We start from the raw sequence: 27238 nt of genomic DNA on the forward strand, positions 1-27238 counted from the left end.
TACCTGCTAGTGCATTTTACATAATAAGTGTCATGAGCAATATGGGTATTTTTGGCAGCATTGCTGCTGTGTACTTTAAAAGACCCCGTTCCTATGAAATTGAGCTTGCGCGCCCCATAGTGGCTACATAATAACCCATCTTTGACTATAAGAACTAATTCAAGTATTTAGAAATAACATATGGTACAGTCAGAATGAGACCATATCATCTCCAAATACACTTGCGTGTTCAGACCCAGAGACCTCCCCCCTAAAAAAACACACATTTGACTAAAATTTTAGTTTTGGTTTTTGGCAGTATTTAGGCCATGACTTTATCGATTACAGAAAAGTGAGTGGTTGCATAGGCTCGGGTTCGACTAGCTCCCTGCACCCTTGCAGATGGCGCTGACCCAGAGCTCTATCATAGGTCAGTCAAGGGTGAACACCTGAGGTAGGTGGAAAGCCCAAGAACAGACTATGTCCACTCCCCAGATGCTCTCATGGACTCAGGTATGGGCACAACCCCCGCTTGGGGGTTGACCAAACCAAATTGAGTCCCTGGATTCCTTTAACAGAATACCCTTCACATAGGGATGACGAGACCACTCTCCTATCCCTATCACCTGAACCAGAGCCTATCCACAACCTTACATGTTGCGACGATTTGCTATGCAGCAGGCGAAACCCAAATGGCAACAGCCAATCAGCCAAGTGGGGAAATTCCTGCCATGCCCCTGTCCCAGTGACAGACGACACATGATGGCATAGCAAGGTCAATTGCACAATGCCCTAAATATAGGGAGAGGTGGGCGGGTGTTCCAATGCAAGAGCCAAAAGATGAAGCTCTGGGTCATGTGCATAGGCATATATAGGTCCCTCGGCCCATTTAGACAGCTCCCCATTGGCCAAATTAAACCCAGCAATGAGGGGCCTATCAATCAAGTGTTGTGGCTGTCCAATATACCCACCCACAATCAGAAGGTCAGTCTCCAGGTCTCACCGCAACACGTGCCCTCTTTGAGGAAGGACATACTTTATCTATAGAGCTGCACGCAAAATGGAAATTGGTCCATTAAGCCAAATGGTTTTGTACCTCATGAAGCTTAGTCTGCCCTCACACATTTTCTAACCACCTGTTGTCTTACAGGTGACCAGTGGGTGACATTTTTTGCTAGCTCCCTCCTCCTCAGTTTTGTTCCTGCAGTAGGATTAGAATTAGTGGCCTCTGCCTGTCATTGGCTCGTGCTTCTCTCATTGTTGGCTTCTCTGCTTTCCACCCTGTAAGTCCCAGTTGACACCAACCATCACTGCAAAAGGCCTACTTGTGGGCAGAATGGTTACGGACATCATTCCATCAGATTTTCCCCATAGGAAGGATGTGTGAGACTGTAGTCAAATATGCATGAGTGCTACTTAGTGCATGAAGGGGTTAAGAAAATAGAACTGGATTCCTAGACTCAGCTAGGTGATGTCCCCCTCTTCTCCAATAAGGGAGGAAGTGAAACCTTCTCTTCCTGTTCCCCTTCTTTCTCACTGTGACATGGAATTGAGTTTGCCTATGCCTGTTCTGTATTTTCTACCCAAGAACATTCTGCCTGTGTTCTCCTTGCTGCTGCTTGGAGAAATGCATGAATCTGATCTTTGGAGATTTTGCAAGTAAAGTATTTAAAGTTACTTAACAATGTGTGATCTGTTCATTGCCAGAGGGGTAGAAAGAGAGGAGTGCTGTTTGCAAGCAAACTAAATGGGACATGAAAAGGTTTAACAGCATATATTCCCACATTATACTGCTGCCTGTTTTTTGGTGAGTTTCAGCTCTGCCACTGGGGGCCCTCTCCTGCTGGGGAGTGAGTTTCGCCTGTGTTTTGAATCCAGGCACCCAGCCAATTCTTTTGTTATTTACCCACGCATGTGGATCACAGGACCATATATTTTCCTCCCACAGAAGAGCCATTGTTCACAGGAGCAGGGCTCACTATTAATTAGTGCAAGGACCTGCACAATCAACCTCCCTCTCTTTCCCTGGAACAGATTTTTGGTGGGTGCAGAGAAAGGGACATTAGAAGTCCTTGACTGGATACGACCCTTAGTTTTTCATTTATTCAAAATGAAAATGCTCACATTTGTTTTTGCTGACTTGAGCTCCTTTCAATCTCTTTGCTCTGCTGTGGCAGCATACCTGATTTGCCAGCCACTGTTTTCTGTTCCCAGAATATCCCAGACCGTACAGCATTCTGCCGCATTCTAGGAATGGGCAATGGCGGTCGCCACAAAAAAGTGCCATTTCCCACAAAAATGCTCCAGAACCATGTGATAGGCAGTTCTGAAAAAATAAAATGACACCTGCTGGGCGACATCTGCCCCCACATTAGCTACTGCCATGGGAGAAAGATAACCATCCCCACCCCTGAGTGGGATGATTAAATTCTTACAGATGGCATTTGTTTGGTACTGAATGAACGTTGAACCAAATGGACCTCATTTGGTTCAGTGTTTCATTCATTAGAAAATCAGTGCATGCCCCTATATAAAACGACTCTCATGTGAGCCCAGTATATAATTGACCCGTGCAATGCAATCTGGCTAAAAGCAATTCTTCATTCAGAGTCAGTGAAGATTATGTTATTTTATATATACATATATTTTTATTTTTTTTAAAAAAAAGCAAGTTCACAGAAAATGACTCTGCGATGTAAAGAGAAAAGAAATCTCTGTCGTTGCAGGCTTGGAGCAATGACTTTATGGTAGGGAAAGAGGCAATATAATGGCAGTGTTGCTCTGTGACCATTTTTACAAGGCAAGCAAATGCAAAATGATATCAGGGCAATGCAGGGGACATTGTAAAAACAGAATGCGGAAACCAGAAAAGCGAATCTGTTATAGAAATAACAAAATTGATTCTCACACTAAACAGTATATTGCTTTCATATGTCATACTTTCCGTCCTTCTGGCTTAGATGGAGCCAGACATGTTAAAGTCTCTCTCTTTTTATATTGTTGCTTGAATTGCCTCGCTCAAGGACAGGTAGTTACAATGCCCATGCACAGCGGTAAGCTGGCATTTAGAACCGTGTGATATATTTGCCGGTTTTGCTCACTTCAAATTCAATGCATTTGTGAAATAACTAACAATGCAGCGGCTACATTAGCAGCAGATTTCTCCCCCTCCAAAGCAGGCATATTTTCTTTCATCAAATAAAACCCTGTTTTTTATGCTCCCTACGAGAGAATACATTCCCAGGTTTGCACAAAAACACACACAAAACGACAAATGCGCACCGTCTAAACTGCAGAAAGCCAAGCATGGCAATTCAGAATGAAGTTAGTTGCACTGAATGAAGGTTGTGGCATTCAAACCGCATTTGAATGAGGGCACATTATGCAAAGCGTTTGCTAATTATGCAAATCAAGTCAAACTTTTTTCCTACTCCAAATCACCTCTTCCCAATGCTGCAAACAGGTAATTGGGGGTAGGTGCTTACAGGAAATGTGCTGTTCAACCTCAGGGCCACAATGCCTTCTGAGCATGTGCCTTTGCGCATGCACCCAGGCACCCCTCTCTATCCTCTACCCATGCAAACACGAGGCAATATTAAAATTCAAGGGAACACTCCAGTCTGGCAAAAGCACTCAAGGAGGATGTGAAGAAAGGATGGTGAGAAGTGTAGAGTGTGCCAGAAGAAACAAGGGGTGTAATCTGGGGAGAATCTCAAGGGTGTGATAGTGGCAGAGACTGGTTGGATGAGGAAGAGTGGTGGGGGCCGCCCATCCAAGAGCACCACTGGGAGTTCACAGAAGACGATAACTTAGAGTCTTGCGGAAAAGAAAATTATTATTATTCTTATTTATTTATTTATTTATTTATTTATTATTTATTTATTTATTTATACCCCACCCTTCCTAGCCAGGGCCGGGCTCAGGGTAGCTAACACCAAATATAAATTAAAATAAAATGTAATAGGGAATGAATGAATGAGTGAGTGAGTGAGTGAGTGAACGAATAAATAAATAAATAAATAAATAAATAAATAGTTAAAATACGGCTTGAAATACAGCATAAAATGCAGTCTCATTTTAGGAAAGGTAAAGGTAAAGGGACCCCTGACCATTAGGTCTAATTGTGACCGACTCTGGGGTTGCGGCGCTCATCTTGCTTTATTGGCCGAGAGAGCCGGCGTACAGCTTCCGGGTCATGTGGCCAGCATGACTAAGCCGCTTCTGGCGAACCAGAGCAGCGCACAGAAACGCTGTTTACCTTCCCGCCAGAGTGGTACCTATGTATCTACTTGCACTTTGATATGCTTTCGAACTGCTAGGTTGGCAGGAGCAGGGACCAAGCAACGGAAGCTCACCCTATCGCAGGGATTCGAACCTTCTGATCGGCAAGTCCTAGGCTCTGTGGTTTAACCCGCAGCGCCACCCACATCCCTTAACCATTCTTACTCGCTTGCTAATTGAAAGCCACCCCCCAACCCTCTCAATAACCCTTCTGAGATATCCCAAGGTTCTCTCAAAAACAGCTTGAAAACATTAAGATTAAATTGGTCAGGAATTGTTCTACAGATACCTTGTATTTTGGGTAGATGTATTTCCCCGAATGCAAACATTTTCCAATTTTGAGTCAGGTTTAATCATCAAGATTAAATGCCAGCATCTTTTCGGTGAGATCTCCCCATCTGCGGAATGGATGGCTTTGACCTTTCTTGCTTCCATCCATTTTGCTCGATCGCCATCTCTTCTCCTTGCATGTTCATCTTAAGCCCGGACTATAAATTATGTATAGCGTATGGCATTATGAGATTTGACCGTTCTGTGATGCACCTAAGGGAAGAAACAGGCAGCCTTTTATACACTAAATAGACTGACAAGAGCTAGAAGCTATGAGAGCACCGCTTAACTCAAAATGATAGAGAATAGCAGTAAAACACCAGTAGGGATCAAAAGGCAAGATGCATCTCCAGGCCCAGGACTTTGATTCCCAGCATACTGAGCTCCAGATCAATAAATCAAAAGTTAAATGTTATGAACTGGCATTACAAGGATCGCAGCGGTTAGAGTGGGAGTAAAGATTGAGGTGACTTACCTTTAAACCCCACTGCAGCTTGGCAAAGTTTTCACTACAGCATTCTTCTCCGTAGGAATGCTGTACTGTACATCCCCCAGTCATTTCAAAGCTGACTTCTTTTGACTTGTCACAACCGTAGCAATTTCTGGGGGAGAAAGAGAGAACTGTGTGCTGTGCTAGTAATCCTACAATAGCCCTGGAAGTAGATTGGTATAATTACCCCCATGTTTGAGGGGCAGGCTGGTTTCAGACAGAGAAACAGCAGCTCACTCGGCAAGTTAACAGCTAAATTGAATTAATTTTATAATGAAATGATTTTAGAATGTTGTATTATTTTATTGTTGTTAGCTGCCCTGAACCCAGCTTCGGCTGGGGAGGACAGGATATAAATAAAAATTATTGTTGTTGTTGTTGTTGAGTTTAGAAGACAGGAGTGCCTGGCATGCTCTGGTCCATGGGGTCACGAAGAGTCGGACACGACTAAATGACTAAACAACAACAACAAGTTGAATTTACATCAGAACCACTGTCTTTACAATAGGAGTTGCTAATCTTTTTAAGGGGGAACCAGTGGAGACATTTGAATTTTGAGAAAATGCCACGGGCACCAGTTACAAAATGGCTGGCGTGGGAGGGGCATGGCATAAGGCTGCTACATCCAAAATAACCAAAAAAAAGTGACAAGACCACAAAATGGTGCAGGCATGCCCCCAGTTGGCGGCAGAGAGGCCCCTGCATAAGCCACCACCATGGTCACCAATGAGAAACCCTCTTTGTACATCTCTTCTCATCAGAGGGGTGGGGTGCGGGTGGCATTGTGGTCTAAACCACCAAGCCTCTTGGGCTTGCCGATCAGAAGGTTGGCAGTTCGAATCCCCCCAACAGGGTGAGCTCCCTTTGCTCTGTCCCAGCTCCTGCCAACCTAGCAGTTCGAAAGCATGCCAGTGCAAGTAGATAAATAGGTACCATTGCGGTGGGAAGGTAAACAGCGTTTCTGTGCACTCTGGTTTCCATCACAGTGTTCCATTGTGCCAGAAGCAGTTTCTTCATGCTGGCCACATGACCCAGAAAGCTGTCAGTGGACAAACGCCAGCTCCCTCAGCCTGAAAGCGAGATGAACACTGCAACCCCATAGTTATCTTTGACTGGACTTATCTGTCCAGGCGTCCTTTACCTCCTTTACTTATCTTGTTCAGAACAGAGAGTAGAGCAGGCCTCCAGTCCCAGCACTGAATGAAATCTGGGTAAAGGGGGAAGGTTTGTTTAATGTAGGGGAGAATTTAGCAGGAGCAGCAAACCATCTCTTGTGCATTGTGGAGTTTTGAGGTGATGTTTATGAAGACCCTTCATGGGTGCCATAAGGGACAACAGTGACTACAGTGGTGCATGTGGGCACCATATTGGTGCTGTATGGAATCAAAGAAGCTTTTTGTATGCACTGCTCCAACTTTTCCAACCACAGTTTGCCGCTGTTTCGAAATCTAGGAAATCGGTTAGTGCTCACTCACTATTGCTTGCCCAGAAACAAATATTGAACACCAAGATCTTCTTTGGACACCTTCTTTGGAGGTCTTTAAGCAGAGGCTTGACAACCATATGTCAGGAGTGCTCTGATGGTGTTTCCTGCTTGGCAGGGGGTTGGACTCGATGGCCCTTGTGGTCTCTTCCAACTCTATGATTCTATGATTCTATGATTCTATGATTCTATGATTCTATGATTCTATGATTCTATGATTCTATGATTCTATGATTCTATGATTCTAAGATCAAACCATAATTTCCAAACCTGATTTCTGGGCAAACTATGGTTGGTAAGCTATGATTTGATGCTTAATACAACCAGTGCTTTTTTTCTATATAAAAAAAAATGTTTAGGGGTCTCTCATTCCGTATGAGACTCAGGAAACACTGTGACAGGGAAGGAGGCCACCATCAGGGGTAGCAGTGGAACAGACGATTCACTGTGCTAGAGAAGAAACAAACAAAAATTATTATTATTTTTAATTTCTTCTCCCCTTAGATTCACAAAATGTATAGTTGTATGCGTATCCCCACAAAATAAAACACTGAATGCAACCAAGAACAGAAAGCAGCTTTCTGCTGCTCATACACATACCACTAAACATTGGTTTAGTGTCACATCCCCTAAGTTATACAAAAGATGTGTGCTTTGCCAGGTTGAAGCTATTTTGTAGTTTGTGTTTCAAAGCCATTTTCTACTCTGCAGTAAAATTTCAAATGTTGCTACCTCACACATTTACTTCCATTAGCTTCTTCTTATTATCATAATTAGTTGTACGTAAACCTTGGCTTATATTCCGTATGTATAAAGTACAATGCATATATCCAATAACAAACCTGCAATTAATCCAGAGAGAGCTCTCCATTATCATTTTTACCCGGCGTCATGACAAGAAATGCAGAAAGTTAACATTCTTTCCGTCCCCTGAAATGCAGTCATGCAACCCGCCTTGAAGCCAGCCATGTGTGCAATCCTGAGGGCAGAGCACATTGTCCTAGCTATTGTAAAATGTACCATTTGGATTGAATTTTAATAAGACATTCAATATATTCCAGGTATGCGGCAGTGTGTGGGAGAGCTATGATTACTGTGAGAATGTCAACTTCAGCTCCCTCTCCCTCTCCCTTCTCTCCTTAGGACTGAAAGAAAAAGTTCTTCGTTGACATAGCAGTGGAATACATATTTTTTTTGTCTTAAAACAATTTCTTTGGCTTGAATAGTTTTATCTGAAATTTAACACATACACACACACCCTCTCTCTATATGTGTGTATTCTGCTCTTGAAGGCATGCATTCAAATACAAATCCACATATACATAAAAATGGATCGCTAAGTAGTACCAAATATACTCTTACAAGTCAGATCAGAGTAAAAACAGGCTATGATATGCACTGGGAATCTTTTTTCAAAAAGCATAGTGTATGGCACATTGAAGATTGCATGGTGATGTTGGGATTCTCCCATTTCTTCGAAGAATGAAGGCCTTGTTTGGGCTATTGGGGAAGGAACCACAAACAAATGAAATCACGGGCAGGATTTGAGATAGGAGCAGTGGAAGAAAAAGGATAAAGTAACTGTATTAGAGGGACTTGTGTAATGGGCCAGAGTAAGGTAAAGGTAAAGGGACCCCTGACCATTAGGTCCAGTCATGACCGACTCTGGGGTTGCAGCGCTCATCTTGCTTTATTGGCCGAGGGAGCCGGTGTACAGCTCCTGGGTCATGTGGCCAGCATGACTAAGCCGCTTCTGGCGAACCAGAGCAGTGCACGGAAATGCCGTTTACCTTCCTGCCGGAGCGGTGCCTATTTATCTACTTGCACTTTGACGAAATGCTAGGTTGGCAGGAGCAGGGACCGAGGAACGGGAGCTCACCCCGTCGTGGGGATTCAAACTGCCGACCTTCTGATCGGCAAGTCCTAGGCTTTGTGGTTTAATCCACAGTGCCACCCGCGTCCCATATTTAATGCAGTAGAAAGGGTTTAAACAAAAAGATTGTGGAAGTAGGGGTGGAAAGGCAATACACTATTTAGTGTAACTATTTAATTTGAAGTCAATTAGTAGAAAAAAGGAAATTCAATTAAAATTGTTAACCTTAGTGCAGTGTTTTTCAACCACTGTTCCGCGGCACACTAGTGTGCCGCGAGATGTTGCCTGGTGTGCCGTGGGAAAAATTGAAAAATTCGAAAGATTTAAAAATAAAGTATTTTATAATTTTTCATATTTCTGTTTACTTACATAATATAGTAACTATAAAATACTTTCTTTGTGTTTATTTGATTCCTATTCAAGAGAATTACTTTATATATAGTCAATATAGGCACAGAGTTAAATTTTTTAACATTTTCTAATGGTGGTGTGCCTCGTGATTTTTTTCATGAAACAAGTGTGCCTTTGCCCAAAAAAGGTTGAAAAACACTGCCTTAGTGTATTGTAGCCAGAGCTCCCATGACCATAAACACAGAAAGAAGTTGAACTTCTGGTTCATATGGGTAACTAATAAACTGTGGCCAAGTGCAATATATATCGGTGACAATATAAGCATTATCAACATACAATCCTGCAGAAACTGAGATACACAAAGATGTTTAACTCTTTGATGCAGTACTTTTGATTTTAGCTTTGGCTATGCTCCACTGTTCTGTTTCCAGATGTAGCAACTTAGATCCCCCTGGAAGCTCACGAGCAAGAATCATTCTCTTTTTCGATCCTAAGGTAGGATACTCAGATATATATATACTTTTTATCTTTTATCACAGGTGTCCTGTGTAGCTATTGTTACTAATGGACTGGTCCTCCATACATTCGTCCATAAGAACATAAAAAGATGCTATGCTGGCATTTCATCTTATGCTGAATCTTCAATGTTTTCTGCTTTTTATTCCTCGTCTGTTTTATCATTCAATTCTTGAGTGCTTTCGGATATAAATAGCTGCCGTTTTCATTTTATAGATACATACACACACACTTACAAAAGTTACTGAACTCTAGCCTATCCTTATTTTATAAAGGAGCCATGATATAGTCAGAGTGAATAAAAATAAAAAAACTAGATTTAAAGTGGAAGCAGTATTTCTTCTTTTGAATTACCATCTGCTGTGAATGTCAAATGTTGTCAGGAGCTGCAGTGATCTTCATAGCAATGTATTATTTTGAATGCCTATACATTCCTATGCATGCCTAGTCAATCCTATACATAACTATTCAAAGTCCCATTGAGTACAATTGATCTTGTTTCTAGGTAAGTGGATACAGATGGCAACCTAAGTCTCTGTTTGCATCGGCTACTATTAAAAGCAGCCCTATGAAATAGAGGGGAGAGAGAGAGAGAGAGAGAGAGAGAGAGAGAGAGAGAGAGAGAGAGAGAGAGAGATGTAAAGAAATGAGAATTTTATGACATCTTAACATCACCTGTGCCATGTTCACTAAATATGTTGCAAACTACCACCCTTGGTTGAGAAATTAGCACTGACTTTTAGATTATTGTCAAAGTTCATGGTGGTTTGGTGTGTTTTTTTAGACATAGTTGTTTTTCAATTCAAAATCCTTTATTAGGCATAGCACACCACACATTAACAAACAAACATCATATACAAACTGTATGAAATACGGGTACAGCAAACACAATTTATCCTAGTCCTATTCTTAACTCCCAGAAATTAAACGGTGTACATGAATAACATAATACAATATAATATAAAATAATAATACAACGCAACAACATCATTATTTTCTCTCAAATTCTCACCACGCTTCATTGCTATCAAAGTTGATCTAGAGCAGATTATGAGGCCAATATGAAAATTCCTGCTTATGCTTTTTAAAAAAGCCCTTTTTTATAAAGCCTCTTCAAATTTGTAAAATTATCAAAGGTTAGATTTAAAAATCCAATGGAATGCATCATTCATGCTTGTTCTTTTCACATGGAAAGAACAAGGAAGAAATAAGCCCGCTGCAACAGGTCAGAAAATGCCAGATGAAAGTGCAAATGAGCGTTGGGGTGGATTGAAGCACATATGAACATCCCTCGTCTGATTGCACAAAGGTTATCTTGATGGCTCATGAAGTTAGAATGCATTGTCAAGAGCAAAGCTATGGCAAAGCTAATGGGAATTTTTTTTACTAAGGTGGCAGTCTGTGACATCACAATAAGTTGTGTATGCGAAAGTATTTCAAAACTCAATTAAACTGAAATAACTTTTCTGCGACTGACTCTCTCTTTCTCTCTCTTTTAAAAAAAACTTCCATTCTTGCCTGGTAATCAAAATGTATACCCTTGAGTTATGCAGCATATAATGTCAAATCTAAAACAAATCTGAGCAGCTCCTTTTGCAACATGGTGCTTTTCTTCCTGTCAGCACAAGAGAGGCAGAAAGCAAGAATCATCAGCGCCGCTGTCTGTTAAAGGTCAAAATACATTTCATTTGGTACATGATACACTAGTTTGAGGGGGGGGGATCCAGGCTTGTTTATAAACACATATTCTTCAAATCATTTGTTCCTCCCACCCGATTGTTTCTATTATTTTGTACATACATTTGATTGAGCTTTTTTTAAACAAAACAAAACAAAACCAACCACCATATTTCTCATGCAATTCAAATTATGGGTTTGTATTTCTGAATATTGTAAGTGCTAATATGTATCTCTGATGCAGCCGTATATTTCTTACATGGTAATGACTGCAAATGATTTTAAGTGCACAAAATTTCCAAAATCTGTCCTGCGTGTAAATTAGGGTGCCATTCTGTGCATATTTACTTGGGATTAGGTATGCACAGAATAACATCCTAAATTTTGAAAAGTGCATAATCTGCATGCATATTGAGGTTCTGACCTGCTAATAAGTTTCAGAGCTGTGGATCAAATGAGTTTGTATTGGAATTTGCAAGGATTCAGCAGGGAACAGCATGGTGAAGCTGACTTGGTTTTCCAATCCCTGAGTTGCTGCTGTTTACGAAAAGGGAGGTGGGCAAGGTGGCAGAGAGCTTAAGGTAAAGGTAAAGGGACCCCTGACCAATAGGTCCAGTCGTGACCGACTCTGGGGTTGCGGCACTCATCTCACTTTATTGGCCGAGGGAGCCGGTGTACAGCTTCCGGGTCATGTGGCCAGCATGACTAAGCCGCTTCTGACGAACCAAAGCGGCACACGGAAATGCCGTTTACCTTCCCACCAGAGCAGTACCTATTTATCTACTTGCACTTTGACGTGCTTTCGAACTGCTAGGTTGGCAGGAGCAGGGACCGAGCAACGGGAGCTCACCCCATTGCGGGGATTCGAACTGCCAACCTTCTGATCGGCAAGCCCTAGGCTCTGTGGTTTAACCCACAGCGCCACCCACGTCCCTGGCAGAGAGCTTGGGATGGTGCAAATGCACTGATACTGCCAATTTGGTACTCCTGCTGGTGTGGTTTCACCACACAGGCCTCCTCATAAGCAACAGTGACTCAGCTTCCTCATGGGTGGGTTGACTCTGCCAGAAGGTGTGGATCAGGTCAGTTTTCATCAGAATTCAAAAAGATTCAGTTCCTGAAGTGCAGATCAAGGGTTGGAATGTGCATGGTGGTTTCCACAAAGGATGACCTAGATGTAACTACCTTGGCCTTCCTTTTTGGAAAGGAAAAGAAAGAAAGAAAGAAAGAAAGAAAGAAAGAAAGAAAGAAAGAAAGAAAGAAAGAAAGAAAGAAAGAAAAAAAGAAAGAAAGAAAGAAAGAAAGAAAGAAAGAAAATAGAAAAGGAAAGAAAACTGAAAGAGCCTTCCTCCATTCTTCTAACTCCAGTTTTATGATAAATCAAAGAAAGTTCTAGGCAATGAAATGAGACAGAATAGATTTTATGGTGTGTTTTTTCCTCCCACACTTTTTGCTCTGAAGCAGGTAGTGGTGAGTAAAATATACTGAACAGTTTGAAACCAGGAACAATAACGTGAACTGTTTTCTGAGTTCATCGGTGTCTCAGCCCATTAAACTGGAAGTGTCTGTGCTGTCAACTGAGGTGTGAACAGAGAGATAATTATACTAATTGTGCTGGCTGGGAAAACAGAGCACAAGGGGAGAGACAGAATGATTTGCTTGTACATGGCAGATGAGAGGCTCCGTTGCACATCAGCTTCCTGGGATCTAAGATGCCTTCCTCCGCTCAGAACCAAAGGAAGGTGAAGGCAGAGGGACAGAAAAACAAAGTGGGACGAAAAGAAGCCATATGGCAGGTCACCAGCAGGGCTTGCATCAGCTCTGAAGCTGGGGTCTAATTTGGTGAGCTAATGGAGGCTGTGCTGCCTCAGCAGGGCCAGCACTTTTGTGAGGTAGAGTGGCAAATGCTGAGAGGTGAAAAGTGGCTAGAAACATGTGGTTTGTCCTGCAGTTCCTAACCTAGCTTGCTGTCCAAGGCTGTGGTGGGAGACATAGTTCCATCGCCAGCACTGAAGTAAGAGTCAATTACCAGTCTAGTTAGATTTTCTGCACAGAAAGGGAATGCGCCATCTTGTCTCAGGCAGCAAAGCGGCTTGGGCCATTCCTGACCAGAGGCCTCAAAACTCTCCTGCCAGGTTCCCTAAGGTTGTGTGAGGAGGAGCTAAGTGATGGCCCCAGGAAGATGTGGGAGTAGAACCAGGTGAGAGAGGGGAAGCCTAGCTCAGGGGATGGCTTTAACAGAAGATTAGGCAGGCTCATGGATGATTAAACCATCAATGACTGCATGTCAAAATGACAATGTTTTGCCTCCACTGATGGAGACAATACACCTCTCATTTGTTGGTTTCTGTGTGTTGCCACTGTGCAGTGCTTTGGAATCACAAGACTCTGTTTTGCATTCCAGAGATTCCAGACTGTTGGAGGTCTCACGGGAGATGGGAGACAGATGTGGTGTTTACTGGTTTTCTGTTCCTTTGTTCCGGTTGTTCTCTGTCTTTCACAGAGAGAGGATGTTTTCTTTTCTGTCTGCGTAGTTAGAAATAAAGCTCATAAATCTCGTCACTTCTGCTGCTTTGAAACTCTGCTGAATGGGAATGTGCTTGGAGCCTTATCAGAGGCTCAGGTCGTTAATTATCGTCGGAGGAGAGAATGAAGGGTCGACCGGAGGAGTCGCTAGGTAGAGTGGAGATTCCGACATCATTGCCAGTGGCTTGGAATCCCAAGTGGGAAGAGCATGATTGCACTCAGGTTGGATCAGGTTAGCCAAATTAATTTGTATGATGTTGGCGGGTTCTTGTTGCTGCCTTGTTGAGCTATGTATGTGATAAAGGGTAACCATACCGGGGTGCAAGCGTCTTCTTCTATTTGTCCCCATGTCAGTTTCAGTTTGTTGGTTAGTTTTTTTCTAATAAGGCTGTTTCCCATATTATTTGATATCATTGGTCCATGCTTTCTCCTGACATGTCTCTCCAGTGTCTGACTATGATGCTTCTGGCTGCTGAGAGTAGGTGGGTTATGAGCTCGTTGTGATGTGAGTGGGCATTATTGTCCTGGAAGATGTTCAGTAGGTCCTGTTCTGGGGGGTGACTTCTAATACTTGCTTAGTAATTTTGCATATTTCTTGTATGATTGATGTCCAGAAGAGTTGGATTTTGGGACATTCCCACCACATGTGGAGGTATGTGCCTGTGGAGGTGCATCCTCTCCAGCATTTTGGTGAGCCTCCTAAGAATATTAGCATTAGTTTCTGTGGTGTCTGGTACCACCTATAAGTGAGTTTCATAGTGAGTTCTTTTCTTTTCACTGATATGGATTTAAAGGGAAGCTTAGACAACATTCTGGTCCATTGGATGGGGTTAATCTCATAGGCTATGTTGTCCTCCCATTGTTTTTTGATTATGTCTAGGGGGTTGTGGAATTTTGGAGTAGTATTTTGTATACAGGCTATAGCTGACTTGTTGGTCATTGGACTAGATTGGCCTTTGGTCTGATGGAGAGGGCTTTTTTGGATGTTCTTATGATGGCACCCGGTAGGTAGAGGGACACAGCTTGACTGTGTGGAGTTTGGGTGGAGCCAGATAAATGACAGAGTGCAGTTAATAGCAAAATCTCTAAAGCCAAGGCCCCCCTCCCCCCAAAAAAACAAATACTGTGACCATTTGCTTTCTTTGATGATCCAAAACAAAATGATCAAATTTCATTTTATCTATGGGGAACATATTAAATGCCAACAACTGTCTCAAGAGATGGATTAGAAAGAAACCAGAAAATATGGGAAGCACACCCTTGCCCCCCGAATTTATTCTAGCACATTTCTAATAAGGCTTATGGAGAAGAGGCTATGTTGGCATCGTCAGCCAAGCAAATCAAATCAACCTTATTTCCATTTTCAGTCCTTGGAGGGGTTTTGGTGATGGCAGGGAGATCAAATGAGATCAAACTCCAGAAGGGCTCTTGAACCAGGCTGCTTCTTATTATGTCTGTCCAACTTCATAAAAAAAGTGTTTCAGTTAATTATTATGAGGATCAGCCAGAGGATGATAATATAACTGCATCGAGAGCTCTGGGTTCAGGATTCTCCCCATCTCCTTCTCCTTCCTCTAGGGCCATCTAAGAGCAATCTAGCACCTTTCGGCTGTTGCTGCCCCTCAATATGAAAGTGGATCTAATAACACATTGATTCCTGGTGAGAGAAGGATGTACTTCTGCAGATTTTTCTTGTGGGGAGGGAAGGATGACCGATAGAAACCAATGTGCTCACTCTGAATTGGCTTGGTGATGCCATCATATAGCAAGTCTCATTGGCTGAATAGCACATTTGTGGGATTGTTCTGCTATGTGATACCCAATCAACTCAGCTATTGCAGCATGAAGAAATACTTTGTGTTTGTTTTTTTTAAAATAATTTTAATTAACCGGCCAATCAAATCAAATCACATAAATTCCGAATTACAAAGCCGAATTTTAAATTTTGTTGAGGGGACCCATATTTCAAGATCCAAAGGGGGATTCTGATCATCTTCTTGCTACTGCGTTAATGTCCAAATCAGTCCAAACAAAGTTCATAATTCTATCCAGTCTTATCTTGCTGTTTCCACATCACCTCTTGTTCATATATTTTCTCTTTTTTCTTTATGATCTCTTCTGATAGTCTCCTTAAGCCGATAAACACCAATAATAATCCTGTGTGGATTTTTTCGTTCTTCCAATCCTCAAATCAAGATGGTTTCCATATATCATCGCCTTCATAGATAACATCACTTTTTCCATCTTTAATTACAGAACTGTCGTTCTTAAGTCCCTCTGAGGAGTTTCACTGACAATATAAAAACAGCTCTATTTCTCTATTTCTCCTCCCAGACTTAAGTCCTCCAACAGAACTTCCCAATGTGGCAACGGCACTTTTAACTGCGTCATTCCAAAGCCCTTATACATTCCACGCACTTCTCAAAACATGCTTTGGTTCGAATGTTTATCTCCACACAGCCTTAAATCCACAGCTTAAGTCCTTAAAATGACATTTCTGACTTGTGGGGGGGGGGGTTCATGTTTAATCACATAAAAGTAAGGGGAAAAGTTTTTTTTCCCCTCCCCCATCAGTCCCTTTGCCATACCGAGTCTTGGTGTATCTTCTCATGATTTATACTTGCTCCTTTGACTCTTCTTGTTTTATCAGATATCTCTTCTGTTAGCAGTCTTTACTCCCCCTTTTTCCTTGAAATATGTGCATTCGCTTCATCCAAATTGTTTCTTTTGAAGTTCTTGCAGCTAGTGGCGCGGATCAGAGACGGCGTCCAGGAGTGCTGAAATCCCACAGGAGGGCATTGTGCCTAGTGCCCCCATCCCCACAAATTCGGGGGTGGTATAGGGCACAGCAGGAAAGGGCAGTCCCACCCCACAATCCTGGGGGGGGGGGGTAGGGAGGCTATTTACTCCCATCACGGCCTCCCAATTACCTTGTGTGGGTTGGAGAGATGTTATTGTCAGCCATCTTCTGATGTGCCCCTAGTGGCCCCATGAAGAAATACTTTGGATTGGTTTTTAAATTATGCCATTGTTGTTGTTTAGTCGTTTAGCCGTGTCCAACTCTTCGTGACCCCATGGACCAGAGCACGCCAGGCACTTCTGTCTTCCACTGCCTCCTGCAGTTTGGTCAAACTCATGCTGGTAGCTTCGAGAACACTATCCAACCATCTCATCCTCTGTCGTCCCCTTCTCCTTGTGACCTCTATCTTTCCCAACATCAGGGTCTTTTCCAGGGAGTCTTCTCTTCTCATGAGGTGGCCAAAGTATTGGGGCCTCAGCTTCAGGTTCTATCCTTCCAGTGAGCACTCAGGGCTGATTTCCTTAAGAATGGATCAGTTTGATCTTCTTGCAGTCCATAGGACTCTCAAGAGTCTCCTCCAGCACCATAATTCAAAAGCATCAATTCTTTGGTGATCAGCCTTCTTTATGGTCCAGCTCTCACTTCCATACATCACTACTGGGAAAACCATAGCTTTTACTATACAGACCTTTGCTGGCCATACAAAACCTTTGTATGCCATAGATCATGCCAACCAGACAGCAAGCAGCACTCCGGAAATGAAAGAGGTCAAGGGGTATTTTGGCCCCCTGGAGGTACTGTTTGCTGTGAAAATGTCTGCTGGCAGACATTCAGCATGGCCCCAATACGAATTACTGATAAGACAGTTTCTACTTGCTAAAACAAGAGTGGGCAACCTGTGTCCCTGCAGATATTGTTGTCTGCTGTGCTCTAGTTCATCACTGAATCCTACAGAATTCTTTCCATGGAAATGTCAAGGAAAAAAATAAGATGTGCAGAGGCACAAGTCTGTTTGTGAAGAGGAGTTCAATGTTATTGGATGAGTTATAAGGCAATTCCGAATACTAGAAGACTGGGGGCCAGAACACACTGTGCAATGCTTAAGATTTGAGGCAGGCAGGATCATGACAGCAGATGTTTATATGTGAGTGATAGCAGCAACAACAAAAACCTCACATGGGGTTGTCGTTGTCTCCATTTTGGCTCTGTTTAGGGGGATGTGGTCCAGCAGAAGTTCCTGGAGGCCAAGGAAAAGAATTAATGTTCCTAAGCGCACCCCAGTATTAGTTATCTCATGGCAGCCATTCTTTCAGCATGCCGGGGTGAACACTTGTATCACATCTCCAGGAAGACATGCTGAAAACAAGATCTCTGTTTCATGGGTTAGCACTTGCAGGCAACAGGGAATTAGGAGTGTAATGATATCACAAGTGTGTATCTTCTTTTTATGAGGTGTTACCGGGGAGATGCAGAGTTGCTGCTCTCGACAGCATCCCTAGCAGCCTGGCCCTTAAAGCTCGAAATGTACTTCTCTTCGTCTAGAAAATCAAAGTCAAGATAGAGAGCGGCTGTGAAATGTTTCCCAAAATTTACATCCTTCCCTTGTTTGAAGAGCTGCACAAAGATTCTCAAAAAGTTTCCCTTGTTGTATTTTCTGGCTTTGTTTTGTTTTCAGCTTTTAGTTATGTGTCCAACTAGTTTTGATGCTATAGCACGCGTGTGAAGCACTAACATGGCCAAAAGCAAGCATTTGATGCTGTCTGGCATTGATTCAGCTGTCAGGAGACAATTTAATGAAACCCAGGGAGCTGTCAGTTACCAGTATACATCAGTAGTGTTATTAGTTTAAATGCTAGCTTTCTGCCTTTCAGCTGCAGAGATTCCATTTTGCAGGCTTCTGAGTTTATGTAGGATCTGGCCAAGATCAAGAAGCAGGTGGAGGCGATGTCTGGAAGTATCCAACAGCCCATAGACCATTAAGAGATTAACATACTAGTATCTACTAAGTAAGGACGCAGGTGGCGCTGTGGGTTAAACCACAGAGCCTAGGACTTGCCGATCAGAAGGTTGGCCGTTCGAATCCCCGCAACGGGGTGAGCTCCCGTTGCTCGGTCCCCGCTCCTGCCAACCTAGCAGTTTGAAAGCACGTCAAAGTGCAAGTAGATAAATAGGTACTGCTCCAGCGGGAAGGTAAATGGTGTTTCTGTGCACTGATCTTGTTCGCCAGAAGCGGCTTAGTCATGCTGGCCACATGACCCAGAAGCTGTACGCCGGCTCCCTCGGCCAATAAAGCGAGATGAGCACCGCAACCCCAGAGTCGGTCACGACTGGACCTAATGGTCAGGGGTCCCTTTACCTTTACTTTTATCTACTAAGTAGCAACATGAAGTGCATCAAGCAACAAATGATTTAGCTTTGATTTTGAAAAGATACCTTATGCAGGTTTGTTCTTGAAAATTAGACGAGAGCAGATCCACATCTACAAAATATATAGTGTAGGAAAACAGATATAAATTTTACAGCTTGTTATGTAGTAAAAGAAAATATAATGAAAATGTGATAGTGATGGTATCTCACCCCAGTAAAATTAGCAAAAAAATATAAAAAGCATCCAAATCTCTGCTGGAAGTGCAAGAACGAGATGGGGACATTATACCATATGTGGTGGGGGTGTAAGGTGGTAAGACAATTTTGGAATGAGATACGTGAGTAGATCAAAAAGTTCCTCAGGAGCTCTATTTTTTTAAAAAACAGAGTCATACTTACTGAGTTCATTGACAAACAACATACCCAAGGACAAAAGGAATATATTTTTGTATATAACCTCAGCTGCAAGAATACTTATGGCAAAATATCGGAAAACAGAAAAATTACCACAAATGACAGAATGGCAAGTTAAGATTAGTGAGTTTGCCGAGATGGCAAAAATGACTGCAGCAATCAGGGGCTGCTCCAATCAAAAATTCTATACAGAATGGGAATGCATAGGGGAATACAGGAAGAGATATGGTGTTAAAGCAGAACTCTTAATAGGAAATTGTTAAGAGTGTAAGGACAAAAGAAGTAATTATAATTTAACAGTTTTCAGGTTACTCTATTTTATCAAAGCAACTAGAAAAAAATATATTATGATGGGAAGATCTCACACAGGTGAAGGGAAGCAGTGGGGAGGAGGGGAGGGTTGGGTTGAATTTGGGAAATAAAATAAAATATGGGGCAGCAAAGGATATAATAGATGCTTATAGAATAGTATTATATTGTAACCAGAATAGAAGTTTAAAAGGGGAAGTATATGTACTTTTAGTATTTTCATTATTGTAATAGTTATTATTACTGTATTTTTTGCTCTATAGGACGCAACCGACCATAGGATGCACCTGGTTTTAGAGGGGGGGAACGAGAAGACAAAAATCTCTCCCTCCCTGCTCAGTGCCCCTTCAGTGAAGCGGCAGGAGAAACGGAGCACCGACCCCTCTCACTCTCCAGGCTTCAGCGAAAGCAACGCGAAGCCTCCAGAGCGCGGAGGGAGCACTCTCTCTGCACTTTGGAGGCTTCGCGTTGCTATCGCTGAAGCCAAGGAGCCTGCATTCACTCCATAAGATGCACACATATTTCCCCTTAATTTTTGGAGGGGGAAAAGTGTGTCTTATAGAGCGAAAAATACGGTATTTCTTATCGGTAGAAGGCAATGCTAATTTAGACTTCTTTGTTTTGCTGTCTGTATATTTTTTTTAAGCAAATAAGAAAAGAAAAGAAAAGAATATGGTGTAGGATAGAGAGGGCTCTCTGCCCTCCTCTTCATCAAATGAACCAAGTGGTCCACCAGAAGAGAAGAGTAATCTCTTCCATGCCCATCCTAGAAACACAGTGGGCTGTTGCAGGAGGGACAGAGCTCTCCATCTTTCACCTGACAGCCGGCAGCTGGCCCTCATCCCATTTGCCTTTGGTCAGTGCTCATTTAGATGCTAGCCCAATTATTTACACTGGATAGTTAGCTTTATTGATATCTGGCACAGAAACAAAAATGAATAAATGTTTGATTCATGGAGGTGTTAGATCCTTTCTTGGACATTGTTCCAGTCGGTAAGCCTCACTGTGACAGCCTGAGCCTTTGATGGATATAATTCTAACAGCAAATGCAGACATCAAAAGAGCCAAGGTCTCACAAAGTAATAAGAAATGTTTAAGGCCAAGAGAACTTTGCAGAGCTGGAGAACGAAAGAAACAGCCCTGCTCACTTAACCAATATTTTAAAATTGGTTACGTAGAGTCAAATCTATGAATGCATTTTGAGTGTGTGTGTTCATAACAATTAGGAATGCTTTTGCACCACCTAAATTTTAAGATCATGTGTCAACCTATAGTCTAAGAGAAGGGACACAAATTTATATCATCTGTAGAAGGAGAACAAATGGAAGTCACACTTCATATGCTCAAAAATGCTCTTCTCTGTACTGCCATCACTCATTTGCAAAGAGTTGTGATTATGTTTGGATGATACCTTCATTGTGTTTATAATCTACAGTGGTACCTTGGTTTACGAACTTAATCCATTCCGGGAGTCCGTTCTTAAACCAACGCGTTCTTAAACCAAGGCATGTTTTCCCATAGCAGCAGGGTACTCAATTTACAAATGGAACACTCTCAACAGGAAGCGAAACATGTTCTTATTCCAAGGCAAATTTCACAAACCAAAACACCTACTTACAGGTTTGTAGCGTTCTTAATCCAAGTTGTTCATAAACTAAGCTGTTCTTAAACCAAAGTACCACTGTACTGATTAGGAACATCCAAAGGTTCCTTATACCAAGTCTGACAACTAGTCACTTGTCACCTGAAGGCCTCCAGGTGACAATAAACAAAAATATACAATACATAATACCATAGGGGGAAAGGGGGGAGATCATATAATACATTAATATTTCATATAACATAACATCCATGCAGGGAGGGGGGACATACCAATTGTATCAATAGTAGTTGTCAGAAGGTGAAGAATCAGACTGGGAGGTCCACCCTGTGGGAAGAGATTGGAGTGAGTGGGAAGATGGTTTTGAATCCTCAGAGGATGGTGACAGCTCCTTCAGGGGATTCCCAGCATCGTCGGCTGAGGAAAGAGACGAGGTAGAATCAGAAAATCGCGCCGGGGGTGGAGGGGGTCCTGGGGAGGAGGTGGATGTCAGGGAACTGCCATCGGAGCCAGAGGGAGAGGGAGGGCTCCAGAGGGGTTCAGAAGAGCGTCTCGGGAGGGAGAGAAGCAGCCCATCTGCTGGGGAAGGAATTCAGCGTAGCACCAGTGGAGAAGGGGGGCAGATGGGGGAATCAGCGAGGTGGCTCCAGGACTCCTCGCCAGAGACCAGCAGGGAGAGCACGGGTCCTCCGCTGCCCACACCCTACCTGCGCAGAAGGCTTCCGCGCAGGGAGAGTAGGCGGCGACTAGGCGTCAAAGAGCTTCTTTGCTGGAAGAAGTTCCAGAAACGCCCACTGACGGATTCTGCCAGTGATTGAGACAGCCACAGGTGAGAGGCTGTCCAGACAGAAAGGGTTCACCCAGGTAACCTAGCCAGGTGTGATGTCGATTTACGCACAAGCAACCCCTAGAACCATTACAGTAGTGAACAACATTAACAATACTCAAGTACAGTATTACTTATCCATTATTTAAAAAATAAACAAACTTCAACCTCCGCTGTCCAAAGATCATTCACATCAAACCAGCAATCGAATCCACAATAATCTGCCAACAGTTTTTTAAAGGTGGCATTTTACATGTGAGTGAAACAACCAGAAGCACGACATGCAAGATGACTCAGAATTTCTCTAATTATTTTCTAAAGTTTAGTTAAAGACCTTTCCAAGAAAATAGACAATAGGTTAATGTCCTTTTATTGTACTAATGATCGTTTTGCTTTCTCATTTGTAGAATTAAGAAGAAATTGTACATTAGGAACAAAATGAGATTAGTTTAGGACAATATAATTTACATTGGTTGAGTGCGTTACAAAATGCATATTGCTGCAGATGGGATTTATTTTTTGATTCACACATTTAGAAAATAAGAATGTCTTAGTTACAGATAAATTCTTGAGATTCCAAACATGTTGGTCACATCTCGTAAAACACAACACAAAGAAAGCGTTTAAACTATTTTTGGCAAACTCCTTGATTATTATTTTTTCTAGGGAAGCTCAATCCATTTAAAACACAAATATTTCAATAATAATAATAATAATAATAATAATAATAATAATAATAATTTATTATTTATACCCCGCCCATCTGGCTGGGCCTCCCCAGCCACACTGGGCGGCTTCCATAGAAACCAAAAATACACTAAAATATCACACGTTAAAAACTTCCCTGAACAGGGCTGCCTTAAGATGTCTTCTAAATGTCAGGTAGTTGTTTATCACTTTGACATCTGCTGGAAGGGCGTTCCACAGGGCAGGCGCCACTACCGAGAAGGCCCTCTGCCTGGTTCCCTGTAGCTTTGCTTCTCGCAATGAGGGAACCGCCAGAAGGCCCTCGGCGCTGGACCTCAGCATCCAGGCAGAACGATGGGGGTGGAGACGCTCCTTCAGGTATACTGGACCAAGGCCGTTTAGGGCTTTAAAGGTCAGCACCAACACTTTGAATTATGCTCGGAAACGTACTGGGAGCCAATGTAGGTCTTTCAAGACCGGTGTTATATGGTCTCTGCGGCTGCTCCCAGTCACCGGTCTAGCTGCCGCATTCTGGATTAGTTGTAGTTTCCGAGTCACCTTCAAAGGTAGCCCCACGTAGAGCGCATTGCAGTAGTCCAAGCGGGAGATAACCAGAGCATGCACCACTCTGGCGAGACAGTCCGCAGGCAGATAGGGTCTCAGCCTGTGTACCAGATGGAGCTGGTAAACAGCTGCCCTGGACACAGATTTGACCTGTGCCTCCATGGACAGCTGTGAGTCCAAAATGACTCCCAGGCTGCGCACCTGGTCCTTCAGGGGCACAGTTACCCCATTCAGACCAGGGAATCCTTCACACCTGCCCGCCTCCTGTCCCCCAAAAACAGTACTTCTGTCTTGTCAGGATTCAACCTCAATCTGTTAGCTGCCATCCATCCTCCAACCGCCTCCAGACACTCACACAGGACCTTCACCGCCTTCACTGGTTCTGATTTAAAAGAGAGGTAGAGCTGGGTATCATCCACATACTGATGAACACCCAGCCCAAACCTCCTGATGATCTCTCCCAGCGGCTGCATGTAAATGTTGAAATCATGGGGGAGAAGACAGAACGCTGAGGCACCCCACAAGCGAGAGCCCAGGGGTCTGAACACTCATCTCCCCCCACCACTTTCTGGACATGGCCCAGGAGGAAGGAGCGGAACCACTGTATGACAGTGCCCCCAGCTCCCAGCCCCTCAAGACAGTCCAGAAGGATGTTATGGTCGATGGTATCAAACGCCACTGAGAGATCCAGCAGAACTAGGAAACAGCTCTCACCTTTGTCCCTAGCCCGCCGGAGATCATCAACCAGTGCGACCAAGGCAGTTTCAGTCCCATTATGAGGCCTGAATCCCGACTGGAAGGGATCCAAATGGTCCGCTTCTTCCAGATGTGCCTGGAGTTGTTCAGCAACCACTCGCTCAATCACCTTGCCCAAGAATGGAAGATTTGAGACTGGGCAATAGTTGGCCATCGTGGCCGCATCTAAAGATGGTTTTTTAAGAAGCGGTTTAATAACCACCTCTTTCAGCGGGTCTGGGAATGCTCCCTCACGGAGGGAAGCATTCACCACCCCACGAAGCTTAAATCATATTAGATAAAATAAAAAATAGCATATTTAAAAAGTTTACACATGTTACATTGGTGACAAAACTGCGCTACCAGAGAACAGTGGCTCTCCAAAATTTCACAAAGGAGTCTTTGCCAGTCTGACCTGAAGAACCAGGGACCAAACTTGAGACCTTCTGCTAATACTAATACAAAACTGGTGTTCAGCCGAGTCCATATTCTACCTGCGTCCATACTTTCAATGAACCTTCATTCAAAAAAAATTTCTCTCTGTGTGTGTTAAAGGTAAAGGGACCCCTGACCGTTAGGTCCAGTCGCGGATGACTCTGAGGTTGCAGCGCTCATCTCACTCTATAGGCCGAGGGAGCTGGCGTTTGTCTGCAGGCAGCTTCCAGGTCATGTGGCCAGCATGACTAAGCCGCTTCTGGCAAACCAAAGCAGTGGTTGGCAGGAGCAGGGACCGATCAACAGGAGCTCACCCCATGGTGGGGATTCGAACCACCGACCATCTGATCGGCAAGCCCTAGGTTCTGTGGTTTAGACCACAGCGCCACTCGCGTATGTTATGAGGTGATAAATACCATGCTATCGCATCATCATGCTTGTGTGTTGAAAACTGAGTTTCCCAGAATTAGCCAATCACATGAGGCCCATTGTGTAAATAATGTATATTAAAGCAGACATTTTGGGGGAACTTCCATTCCTCACTACTATGAGATAAATAAAGAGCATGAAATTCACACTCGACTGAGTATATTTCAGTCCACAAGAGTCCACAGCAACCGAAAGGTTTGCAGATAGGTGTTGTAGGTTTGCAAATAGGTGTTGTAGATGTGAGAAATAATAAACCATTTGAAATCTGGTGAAGGTTTCTGAATGAAGACCAATGAATAAGAATTCCAAGTCTGTGCTACTGGAGGAAAAATGATGAGCTATTAATAGTGCAAGTCCTATACATGTCTCTCCAAGCACAAGTCCTGTTGAGCACATTAGGATTTACTCCTATGTAAATGTGAATACGACTGCAGCCTAAATCACGGCTGTGCTTTACTTAAATGAGAAGCAATGCACTAGAAAGGCAACTGCATCGCAATGTACAATTACAATGTCAAAAATCGTGAGAACAGTGAACATTGCCTCCATCGATACAAACATTGCATAACACAGATCTCTGGTACTTGGTGTTCAGAAAGGTATTTTGAAAACAAATGGGGAGATTTTACACATCTGCTAGTACAGACTTGATTCTAACCCATTATTTCCAGTTGAAAATAATAATAGTACCCACACATCTTTACCTCAATAACAATTTGCAAGGGAGTTAATATTAGCAGCAATGTGATGAATAAGGTACGTCATGTACCGTGTCTTGCAAAAATAGCAGCAGGGGGTTGCAGCACGGATAGCTGTGTTCAACGCAGAGGAAAAGCTGGCAGCACAGAGACATCATTTACCAATGTCAGTCTCATTTCAATAATCACTTGAACCTGCTAATTGTCGGTAAACCTCTGAGCTACACCTTGTGTCGTTTTCCTATCTCAAAGTGCTTCCATCTATCACTGCCACTGAGCTCACTCTAGACTGCTCTCTGCATTTGAAAAGCTTCCAGTCACGGAGCTGCATAATTTACATGGCATTTTACCAAGGGGATATCAAGACGCAGTGCAAATTCAGCACACCATCCACTTTTCTTAGTGCATGTAAAGGTGCCAGCTGTGTCCTTAATTTGGGAGGGCTCTGTACACACATCTCAGGAGCCCTCTCAGTTTTCCTGGAAAGTACTCCATGGTTTGTATTGCATTTCTGCGACACAGTCACTTGAGAAAATGTATCCCGTTCAAGTTCCACATGATTATAAGAGGTAAGTAGATTTAATATAGCCAATTAGCTGCTACTACTGCAAACCCTTCAGGGATGCTGGTGGCTCTGTGGTTTAGACCACAGCGCCACCAGTGTCCCTGAAGGGTTTGTAGTAGTAGCAGCTAATTGGCTATATTAGGGCTTGCTGATCAGAAGGTCAGTGGTTCGAATCCCTGCGACGGGGTGAGCTCCCATTGCTCGGTCCCAGCTCCTGCCCACGTAGCAGTTCGAAAGCACATCAAAGTGCAAGTAGATAAATAGGTACCACTCCAGCAGGAAGGTAAATAGCATTTCCATGTGCTGCTCTGGTTTGCCAGAAGTGGCTAAGCCACTTAGTCATGCTGGCCACATGACCCGGAAGCTGTCTGCGGACAAATGCCAGCTCCCTCGGCCTATAGAGCGAGATGAGCACGCAAGCCCAGAGTTGTCCACGACTGGACCTAACGGTCAGAGGTACCTTTACCTTTACAAACCCTTCAATACTCATTCCCTCAACCTTACTCCCCATGATGATTTTTTACCTGAACTGTTATCCAAAGTCACTTCCAGGGAAAAGAAGGAGATGCATTTTTGAATGGAAGCAAACATTTATATAAAAATATATTAAAATAATGTTACTTTTACTATAATTTCTACATCAATGTTTAAATTATGGCTAGTATTCAACGATAGCTCAATTTGTTGTATCCTCTTCTAAAGCTGTCTAAGTTGGTCCTCATCATCACAACTAATGCTAGCAAATTCCACAGCTTCACTGTGCACTGAGTGAAGAATTACTTCTGGGCTTTTTCTAATAGTCAACTTTGGGGGATGATCTCAGGTTTATGAGAGATGGTGAAAGAACTGTCTCTATTCACTTTATGCACACTATGAATTATTTTATACACCCTTATCAAGTGCCCTATTACTTAGCTTTTATTTTTATTTTGTAAGAGAATTTTTATTAACTTTCCATTAATAACATTTCAAAGCTACGGCCATACTACTCTAAACATGCCCAATCTTGTCTGATCTTGGAAGCTAAGCAGGGTCAGGCCTGGTTAGTGCTTGGATGGGAGCTCTCCCCCACCCCCCCTTGTTGTTGTTGTTTAGTTGTTTAGTCATGTCCGACTCTTCGTGACCCCATGGACCAGAGCACGCCAGGCACTCTTACACTCTTGGTCAAATTCATGCTGGTAGCTTCAAAAACACTGTCCAGCCATCTCACCCCCTGTTGTCCCCTTCTCCTTGTGCCCTCAATCTTTCCCAACATCAGGGTCTTTTCCAGGGAGTCTTCTCTTCTCATGAGGTGGCCAAAGTA

General features: G+C 43.1%; 1 long non-coding RNA gene across 1 annotated transcript in view; it reads right to left on the reverse strand.

The window, feature by feature from the left end:
* Positions 1 to 798: 798 nt before the first annotated feature.
* The window catches only part of LOC309377449, a 42484-nt gene continuing 16044 nt past the window's right edge, over positions 799 to 27238 (reverse strand). Inside the window, exons 2-4 of the long non-coding RNA XR_014171583.1 lie at positions 5066 to 5192; positions 4550 to 4803; positions 799 to 1180 (exon numbers count right to left, since the gene is read on the reverse strand). This is a non-coding gene — a long non-coding RNA (uncharacterized lncRNA). The remainder of the gene's footprint in view (positions 1181 to 4549; positions 4804 to 5065; positions 5193 to 27238) is intronic.

The sequence above is a fragment of the Podarcis melisellensis genome (assembly GCF_964234715.1).
Source record: "Podarcis melisellensis genome assembly, chromosome: 9".
NCBI lineage: Eukaryota > Metazoa > Chordata > Lepidosauria > Squamata > Lacertidae > Podarcis > Podarcis melisellensis.